Source organism: Anas platyrhynchos, chromosome 2, assembly GCF_047663525.1.
Source record: "Anas platyrhynchos isolate ZD024472 breed Pekin duck chromosome 2, IASCAAS_PekinDuck_T2T, whole genome shotgun sequence".
NCBI classification, from domain to species: domain Eukaryota; kingdom Metazoa; phylum Chordata; class Aves; order Anseriformes; family Anatidae; genus Anas; species Anas platyrhynchos.
In genome coordinates this window covers 18,336,099-18,346,750 of record NC_092588.1, presented here as the reverse complement: position 1 = coordinate 18,346,750, position 10,652 = coordinate 18,336,099, and positions in this window count along the sequence as shown.

Sequence of the window (10,652 nt, the reverse complement as noted above, 5' to 3'; positions counted from 1 at the left end):
GAGCATTCACACTTCTTCTTCCTGTGTGCTTACTGCCTTCATCAATAAGTCCATCGTGTTTTACTTTGAAATCCGAAAGATATGATGATGAAGATATTGCTTTTCTGATTTTTCAATGAATTGCAAAATGTGCTTTTTGCCTGAACAGGGACTATGACTTTATGAGGTTTGAGTACTTAAAGCTCCTTTGGGAAAAGTGTAATAGAAATGCTGAATGTACAGTTAGCTCCACTGCTTATTCTCCCCAGGTAGCAGGTCTTAAAAAGAGAAGGAAGTCCTGTGAGAGAAAGGGAAGAGTTTTCTCTCTAATTAAATTATAAGACACTGTAAAGGTCAAAGTGGTGTGTTACTTCGTCATCTTTTGCAGGATGACTAAGGGATTTAAAACCCAGTTTTTGTGACAAGGATTATAATATGAAAGGAGAATGTCACATGAATCATTCCCTGCCAGCATGACTAGGTGCTGTACCCATCTAATCCTTCATTACAACAGGCTTCAGGATGTTATTTGTCATAGTCCACCGTTTCAGGCCATACTGGAAACTAATTAAAAATTAGGCTCATGTTTTCCTTATAGGAAATGGAAGGGCAAAGCAAAACCACCTTCTGCATTTATACCTGTTACCATCAATTCCATCAATAACTAAAAGACCAAAAACTGGTTTGAGAATTTCTGAGGTTAAGAACTTGATTGAAAGTTACAGTATGAATTACTCATATATACATGTAGATCAATTATTCCTACAGTTGATCTTCCTGGTGTCTCAAATGAAACAAAGTAGTGAAAGGTTTGTATAGCATAGTGTTTTCCTATATGGATGAGTACTTTCACAAATGCAAAGGGTTTGAATAAGGGAAACAAGAAGATTGCTCTAAAATATGTCTTCTTTAACAATGTCAAATCAAACCAAAAGATAAAGCTTGATAAGAAATGTTTTATCTCTGAATGTTGTATCAAGAATGCAGTTCATAATTTGCAAACTTACGCTGAGAAAACAGGTCTCTGGACCTAGCTCCCCAAGGCCTTGCAGATACCAGAGTCCACCACAACACACATCACTTCCAGCTCCCTTTCCCTCCCTTCAGCTCCCACTGCTCCTTCAATAGCTCAACATCAGGACTGGCCAAGCAGCGTCCTTGATTACACACAAGCTGTTTCTGCAGGTTCTTTCAAAACCAGGTAAACAGCAGATGCACTCTGAGCAAAACATCTGGTTAGATCTGAAATTGCTTTCTTCGTGTAATGCTTTTTCAACATCTTAAAAACGTCAGTGTTATCACCATCTGCAATGCCAGTCCTGTACTTGCCTTCAAGTGCAGTGCAGCGGTGCATTTTCCCATGCAACTCAACAAACGTAGAGTGGGAGTAAACATTGGACATGACTGCAGTTAGTTTTAGGATCAGGACCTAAAAGCATTTCTAACTACTAAACAATAACTACCAGTGAGTAATCAAATAAAGACTACATCAGTAGGGAAAGCCATTGAGTGCTTGCAGTAGTTCAGTGTTTTGTGACAATATTGTGGAAGGGGTTGTTGTATGCTGCACACAACTCATCGCGTGTTAATTAGACATTGCAGTCACATTTAGGAAAAGGTGTTTCACTTCAGACCTGATTCGATGCAGTAGTTTCAATGCTCACTGAAATCTGTTGAAGATAAAGACCTAAGACCTGTGAGTTGCTTAGACCTAAATAAAGATAAAGACCTAAGACCTGTGAGTTAATGTTACTGCTTAGCTACATAAGGGGAGGAGGAGGAGGAAAGGGGGAAAAAATATTATGAATATAAAGAGAATGTCACTCATTTAAAACAGTCATCTACTAGTACTGCAAGCCCTGAGGATGCAATAAAGCTATAAGAAGTCTTACATATTATGTATGAAATTTGCTCAGATAATCTTTCTTTCCTATCCACTCTCATCCCCCCAGGGTACTTTGATTTTTTCCAGCTGCAATGATTCACAGACATTTGTAGCTGATAAGCTTGTTCCAGAACATGGAGCCATGTGGCAGAGATACTGAAATGCTGTGTGGTTATGAGGCTTGACTTCCAAGGAAACTCTCAGTGACGATATGCTATCAAAGACAAAGTCAAATGTATGGACCTTGGCCCTGATGAAGACTTAGATGGTATCCTGTGACCCATCTGTGTGTTTCTGCTGGGCCAGGGGGCTTCCCTGCAGCATCCCAGGATGAAGAAGATGAGATATTCAAGCAGACTCAGAAAAACTTCTTCAAGGAGGACTTTTGGAAACTGCAAAAGATTTCCAGAGTTTAATTAATTTAACAATAGAGGAGATGGAAGCTGTCAACTACATCAGCACCTTCCCAGTGGTAGAGAAGCACACTCTACTGTAATGTGGAGAGCTGACAAGGAGTCCCAGACACATCTCAGTCTCTCTCTGACACATGAGGTTTTATAAAAAGGAAGCTTTGATTTTCTAGTTTTGAGGAGCATATTCCTTAAGTATGAAGACATCAGTGTTTATCTGTTATACCATTCTCTTCACTGGTTGAAAATTCATATGCCAATGATAGTGCTCGTGAATGTCTGCACTAATTTGATAACCCTCTAAGCTACACACACACCAAAAAAAATAATAATAACAATAAAAGTGAACATATTATTATGGAGAGCCATACTATCCAGTTCAAATGAGTGGCAACTCACTTTGGTGAGATACCAATAGCATGTGGTCTTGCCAAAAGGGATTTAGGCTGATTTTGTTTCCTTGTAAAGATAAACTTTCAGAGGCTGGGAACATGCTGGATTTGATAACTGCAACGTGTACCATCTCAACAGCAAATCAAGTTTCTCATAGAAGAGCATGACAATCTAATTTTGATTCTATGGCTGTTGGAGGTGTACCCTCTGACGATGTCAGAGGAATCATAAATCACACAAAACTGATGCCAATAAAAACTGATATTCTTCAGTGATTGTTTCATATATTTTCTAGATGAACAGTTGTTGATATTTATGCTCAAAACTCTGTGACCAGGTACTTGGATAAAAAGATGGTCTTTCCTAAATTCAGAGGAAACTGAAGATTGCTTTAATTTTGAAAGTAATTTTTTAAGCAGTTAATGTACTTTATTGAGACATGATCCAACCTTCTTGTTTGGTACAAAGGCAAACTCTATACTTTTCTGTGACTGGAGGTGCAAGTCCTGTCTGAAGTTCTCAGCACCTCCCTCCATTGTGTTCAGAGAGCTCTGCCATGATTTCAAGGTCTGTGAAGTAAGGGTATAGATGAGAGGAAGTCGTTGCCTATATTTCAGGTAGGCTGAAGATAACACTCAAAAATATTACCACACATGCTGCTAGAAGCAGAAAACTACCAATAGAAAGCAAGAAATTATTTGACTATAGGAAACATCAAATATATTTTTTAAAGGTTCGAATTAAAGCCAAATCAGAGACATAACTCTACCTTACTTGTAACAGTGCTGTCTAGAAACAATAGTAACAGCCAAGGGGTAACAAATATTTTCTTGATGAAGGCAGTGTTTAACATAGCATTCTGACGATTAATGTCAATATTCTTAAGATTTCATCCCATATCTAGCTGTTTGCCCATTCTTCACTTGTTTGCTATCCTGTTTTTTTTTCATGATCAAAATTTTATTTATCTTTTACATTATCCGCTTTTTGTCCTAGAGTAAAATGCTTTTTAGCCAAATATTATGGTTCTTAATTCAACACAGTTATAATGTAAAATGTCCTCGGTTTGTCATCTGCTTAGTAGTCTCATCTTGGATGAAACCTCCTATTCAAAAAAAGGCAGCATCACTGAGCCAGGGAAGATACTGAATTCCCTGGAAAAGAAGGCACATTGTGTTTTGCTGTAGACCTTTTTGTAGAGCTTTTAGAGATATGTTGAGGTTGCCTATAACAAATGTAACCTTAACAGATTAATCTCCTACAGGAAAAAAACTACTGTAGCTTGACAGAGTCAATATATTTAATTCTTCATGATGTAGCATCATGTCTCTTGAGAAAACAAGCCTCCATCTCCATCAGTTTTGCCTTAATTTTACTGCTAAATATCATCTTGTTGTATTAGAACTGGAAACTCTTCCTAACTGGATGAGTAATCAAAGTTGCAAAATGCTTATGCTTGGATGGCTAATCAGAATTGCAGACTCTCTCATTGCTTAGAGCTAGACACACTTTCATGTTCAGCTGAATAATTAGAATTCAATATTTTTCTGGGGAAAACAAAATACTCAGGACCTCATTTGCAAAACATTTAAGTATTAGCAGCTTGAAGACTGTCAAGATAGAAACCAATAAGAGCTAAAGAGCCCCATAAGTATCTAAACTTTGAATTAGGTTTGTTTTCCTCCATCAGAAGTTTAGCTTTTCAAATTAATCAAAGTTGGGATAAGATGTCTCTTAAACACTGACTTTGCTCCTTAGAGATCCCATCTGTGTCAGCCAGGAAAGATTAAAAATAAATCTATAAGAACAGGTGCACCTGGTTCAGTCACAGTAAATAGCAGTGTAATGGAGGACTCAGTACACTTTAGCATTGATGCATAGTACTTGTGGAGTGCTTTTAAATTCAAAGTCTTTTGCAAGTATTAATTTATCCTAGGAATAAAGGCAGGTGTTAAGGCTATGTTATAGACAGGGCTCTCGACGTGGCTTCCTTTTCGAGTCTGAACATAGATGACTCCACCACAACCCCCCTCTGATTTTCCATCTGAAAGTACAAGGATTTTGAGTGACATGTTCACATTTGAACAGGCAGTGAGATTTATATCAGAAGAACAAGTCCTAAATGTCTGACTCCCAAGACTTCATGGGGAATTTTCTGCAGCTAACATTTATCATTTCCATATCACTTAAGGAACTTCATAGGCTGCATGGAGTCAAATAATACTAGAATACAGTGCTAAAATATCCAAAATTGTAGAAAATGACATTCAGACATTGCCCAAACAATAATTTGGGTTTGGGGAAGGTTGTTATTGTAGAACTGCATGTGAGTTAACATGCATATTGGGGTGCCTTTAGTTCCAGAACTAGATGTTTGAAGTTAGTTTGGCTGTCTATGCCTGGCACTAGCCTCTGTGTTGACATAAACAAAGTGATTGAAATTTAAAACAAACAAAAAAAAGCCTTTCAGATTTGTAGGAGATGAACTATATGTTGTTATCCTAAGCAGTAAGGCAGTACTAATTTGTTATGCCTTATCCCTTATCCCTTGAACTTCAGAAAGCTGAAGTTCCTAAGATTTCCAAGTCAGTTTGCTGGAGCAAGCTTAGTTAAGGCACCTCCCCTTAGATTTTACACCCTTGTGGGAAGAGTGCCCCATCAATGAGCATTTCTGAAAGGTATGCAAAGCTGATTTCAAAACAAGACTTGTCAAAGTTATGGAGCTTTAAGTACAGGAAGAAAGGAAAGGTACATGCTGGGTGTATCTTAAACTGAAGGAGTACAGCACTGATGTGGCAGAATTCCTACAGATGCTGATAGGATCAGGATTTTTCCCATGGCAGTGTCATTTGACTTTCACTAACCTCAGAAAACAGACTAGGGAATGGGTTCGTGAATGAATACAAAAGTAGCAGAACTACCATGAATAAAAAAAAAATCAATCTAATGCAGTTATAAGGATCCTTCTATAGAGAATAGTCATTGGTTACTTCGGAACAGTTTAGCATTTTTAAAAGACAAAATTTTTCCTTCTTCTTCTCTCTGTTTCAACCATTGCTGAATATCTTTGAGAATTTCTATTGTTAGAAGTTCTAAGAGAAACAGGGAAAACCAGACACAATGCCTATCTCTTGGTAGGGGAAGAAGGCAGCACTGGAAATTTTAGATCAAGAAAGGTTAACAAAACAGGAGTCAAATGCCTTTATGTGTTTGTCAAAATTCAGTCATGAGGGAAAAAAAAAAAAAAAAAAGACTTACCTTTATATCTAAAATTCAGAAGAGTTTTGACACTGCCTGGAATGATATCCTTATCAGTCAGCCAATGAATTAGATTCTAGAAAAAATAACAGTCTATGATACAAATTTTTTAAAAAGCTTCTTCCTCACTGAGTAATTTTCAGCATCTCAGTGGCATTAGGAATGCCTCAGCTATATCAATCTGTCTGATTTTGGATGCTGAACTTTAAGAAAAATGCAGACAAGAACCTGAAGTGGACAACTAGCAATGATAAGAGTTTCAAAATATAGCGTGCAGCATGACCTGCATATTTGATATGTTTGTAGTAGGTGATTCCCCACATCACTTCTATTATACTACAACAACAAGTAGGACCATAATAGCTCAGCTGAAAGTACAAGTCATTTTCACATGGCTGGAAATGAAACTTTCACCAACTATAACCATGGAGGAGCACCCTTATATTAGCTTTTGAACGGAATGATCCTCTTTTTCCCATCAGTTTATGACACTGTTTTCAAAGACAAAATATCATAAGGACGGATGATCTGCTAACCAAAATTTAAACTACCAAGAAATATGGCAGGGTCAGGTTTATTCCTTTGGGTTCAAAATGTCATTGACAAACAATTATTTGCTCTTTTTGCACAGAAAGAAAATAAGGAGTGAAAAAACTGTAAGTGAATATAAATGATTTTTCAGTAAATTACTCATTTCACTTACACTGTAAAAAGACAGAGAAAAGCACAGGAACTTAAATGTAGATGTCAATTCAGGCACTTTAATGTCAATTTCAGGAAACAAATAGAGTCCCTTAAATAAGTTGTAATTTGGATTAGAAATTCCTTTAGAGGCAAATCTCCCAATTGTCTTCACAATGGTTTCCATCCTGGGCGTTTCCATCATGGACAATGCAATCTAAATCCTTTTGCATAAAACTAACCTAGAAAAATGCAACCAGTAGAACTCATAATGAACTGCAACCACTACTCAGGCTGATCCAAGGCTGCAAACAATGCCAGTCCAAAAAGAAGAAGAAGAAAAAAAAAAAAAAATATATATATATATATATATATATATATATATATAGTGTGAACCTCAGGTACTCAGCATCAACTATTTTATCTCCCAGATTTCCAGACTTGCTGGTCTGCACCATTTGTGCTGTCAGGTCCCAGTGTCAGGTTCATGAATAGTCATTTTATCCATCAATATGAAAAGAACCTCCTATTTTAGCAGAAAGAATCCTAAGACAGCACTTCTGCAAATCTAATTGAATCTAATCTAGTGTCACACAATGATTTGGGTTGGGAAAAACCATCTAGTTCCACCCTCCTGCCATGGAAAGGGACACCTTCCACCAGACCAGGTTGCCCAAAGCCCCCATCCAACCTGGCCTTGAACACCTCCAGAGACGGAAGATCAATCCAATTCACACTACGTTTAACCATTTCAGTTAGCATCTTATCATGAAGCATGCTCTACGAAGCCCTTTATTACATGAGTCATGTTAATCTGCCTAGTACATTGCATCTGAGTGTTCTGCATTCTTGGGTTCTCCTTTACACCCCAAAGTTGGATTAATTCATCCCAGACCTACATCATAGTACTTTCTTATCTTCAGTGTTTACCTAACAAGCCCCAAAAGAGCCCACTGTCCTGAGGCTATTGAGAAGACAGTCCATCTTAAGGTGTTCCTGAATCTCACTATTCTTCTTGCCTTTATCTATGCATGCTCGCATCTTCTCATTATGCAGTTATATACTGTGATGACATGTCAAGTGTATGCAAACACACCTGTGTGCATCTCTGACCCCAGAATGCTGTGATGGCAATGGGAAGGCAGCAACAGCTACCCAAATATGTGTTAGAAACTATATACAGAAATAGAAAGATTAGAAGTCCTGTGGATTCTGAATCAAACACCCAGAAAAAGAAGTCAACAATTTCCAGCTATTTTCTGCCAGATATCCCATCTGGTACTACAAGGAAAGCCCTAAATGCTTAAAAATTCATATCAATGGTATGCTTTAAAGAAACCTGTTCTGTGCGGTTTTAACAAAGTAAAAAAAAATAATAATTTGGAAGTGGTTATCCACATACTAATTAGCACAAAACCTTTATGAGACTGATTTCATATTGTCAGCTTGCATAATAAGCCTCAAGAAGCCCAGCAACATTTAAAATGTTAAGATTATTTTACATTTTTTAAATAGAACTTCTTGCACAGTTTGTAAAGATCTTTTATATAGATATAGTCAGGGTGTAGTAACTCTACAGGCTGCTTTGATTGCTCCTGGTTTCATCAAATCAGAGAAAAATAGGGATCCATTAAATCCAAGTGCCATCAAATGTCCCGAAGTGTGACAGTTGTGCATTATTTCAAGATAAGTTTTTTGTTTGTTTGTTTGTTTGTTTGTTTGTTTAAACAGCATAATATAGTTTGTAAGGGAATAGTCTAGTTGCCTGAAAAGTGGTAGCCACATTTATTCCCACAAGAGTGATAAATTTCTCCTCACCTAGAAGAGGTGATGTTAATTCAGGATTCAGAAACAGGAATCACCCAGAGGGAACAGGCATGGAGAAATTTAATATCTGCCTAAAATTTCAGAAACTTTTTCAGCTCTGAGGCTTGAAAACAAATCTTGCTGTATTAAGAAAACTGGAATATTTATTCTTTGAAACAAGTCCAATTGAAAGGAGTAGAAACATTTCTAAACAGATGCATGATAGTTCTTCAGATTTCCTAATTCAATTGCCATGTGCTTCTCAGAAGGTGGACTTTGCTGTCTGCCTTAAAGTTAAATTTGTGCATGACAATTGGTTCTTTGGCATGCTTCCCTGTCTTTCAGCTCTGGAAGGCATTAACAGTGCTAACTGCATAGCAGTGCCTCTACTGATAAACCTTTTTATAAAATTCTCACTTACCACCTAGCAATCTTGCATTTTCTAAGATAGGCAGCACCACATCTTAACTTTGAAAGAGAAAAAAAAAAACACACACACACTTTTAATAACTTTTAGTTCAAAATAAATTTTGTTATCTGGTGTTATTATTTATGAAAATTGCTTCACTGGTAGCTTGCTTTCAAGAAGGACTTTGCTATAAAATGTCTGTTCTCTCTTCTCTCCTCAAAACGATTTATCTTCCTTTCCTAAATACTACAAAAGGAAAGTAAAAACATTAGCAAGAATAAAATAAAATAAAATAAAATAAAATAAAATAAAATAAAATAAAATAAAATAAAATAAAATAAAATAAAATAAAACGAGTAATAGCTGCCTCTATTCTCTTTATAATAAAGATAGGAATATCTTACAAAAATGGGAAGCTCTGTTTTAGAACTGATACAGCACAACTACTATTCAGCCTTAATTCTCTTTAAGCTGAACTGCCTCTCAGGTGCCCCTCAAGCACGTATGTTAGGCAGAGCAGCTGGATCCCACATTTTGGGCAGCTGAAAGAAGCTGCAGCCCTGGTGCCCACCCTTGGGTGCCAATTCTCTGGGTGGTTGGCTGGGAGCAGAAGGGTAGCAAGCTTTTCCAATGAGCATCACACTATAGGAGGGGTGAGCTCTGCCTCAGAGAGCATTTATACTGGACGTATAGCACCATATCTGTACTGATTTCACCACTGAATTACTTCACGGGTCAGAATGAAAGCAGAGGAGTGAAGCAAGTTTAGCATTTCAAGCCACAGTACAAGTCACACTGCTTGGGCCATGGTAGCTAACAGTGTACTGGGCTCTGGGGTAATATTCCTGAAAGACTTCCTGCCATCTCTGGAAGCGTTAAGACAACTTTGTGAATTGCAGTTGGTCTGCAAATATGCACTTCAGACTCCAAACATTTGCCAGACAGAGCAGAGATGCATAGTGAAGTGAAGCTCCAGGAAAGACCAGGCTTAAGCAGTTGGACACCAGCCTATCATCAAAGACCTGCAGGGCAAAGCACACAATATCCAGAACTGTAGTGACAGAAAACAGACATGAACAGCAGGGAAGGAAAACAAAAAAATAGCAGGCAACTGAGTCAGGACCCGAAAAGGCAGAAGTTTAATTAACTTCAGACCTAGCTAATTGGCTAGATTTTTAGTCATGATAATTTAGAGTGTAATTTGTGATGTCTTCCTGTCATCACTGCTGAAAGTGAGCCTGAACAAAACCACTCTCTCAGTCAGTAAATAAAGGCAAGCTATCTAAACAAAGAGTGCTCAAGTGCTTCAGTATGCTTTTCCACTTCATTAGGTTTAGCCAAGCCATTAACAAAAGCAGAGACACTACTATTCCCTAGTCAGTATCTAGTCTGAAAATCCTCTTGCATTTCACACATGCTGGTATATATACCAAGGGGGACAACGCAGATGTATAATCTATCTGTATAATAGTGCTTCTGCTCGTGTTATTCCCCTTCTTGCACCCAGCATTACAGAACCTGTACCTGTCCCTCCTGGGCTGCAGCATACGGACACAGGAGGTGCACATTCCACGCAGTGAGATCAGCTTCCCAGGATAGACTGGGCCTCAGGCTATTCTATGAAATGTGGAGCTTCTAAGTTTTCCACATTACAGGCTGATATTCAAGGCCAGTTACAGCTAATCTGCATCATCATCCTTTTTAGAAACTTGCCTCCAGTATAAATCCATATTGTTCAATAGCCCAGCATCCTTTCTATCCTCAGGCATTTTCATGCTGTCTCTGCAATTTGGTCATATTCAACACTGGACTCAAACTGTGCCCCTTTGCT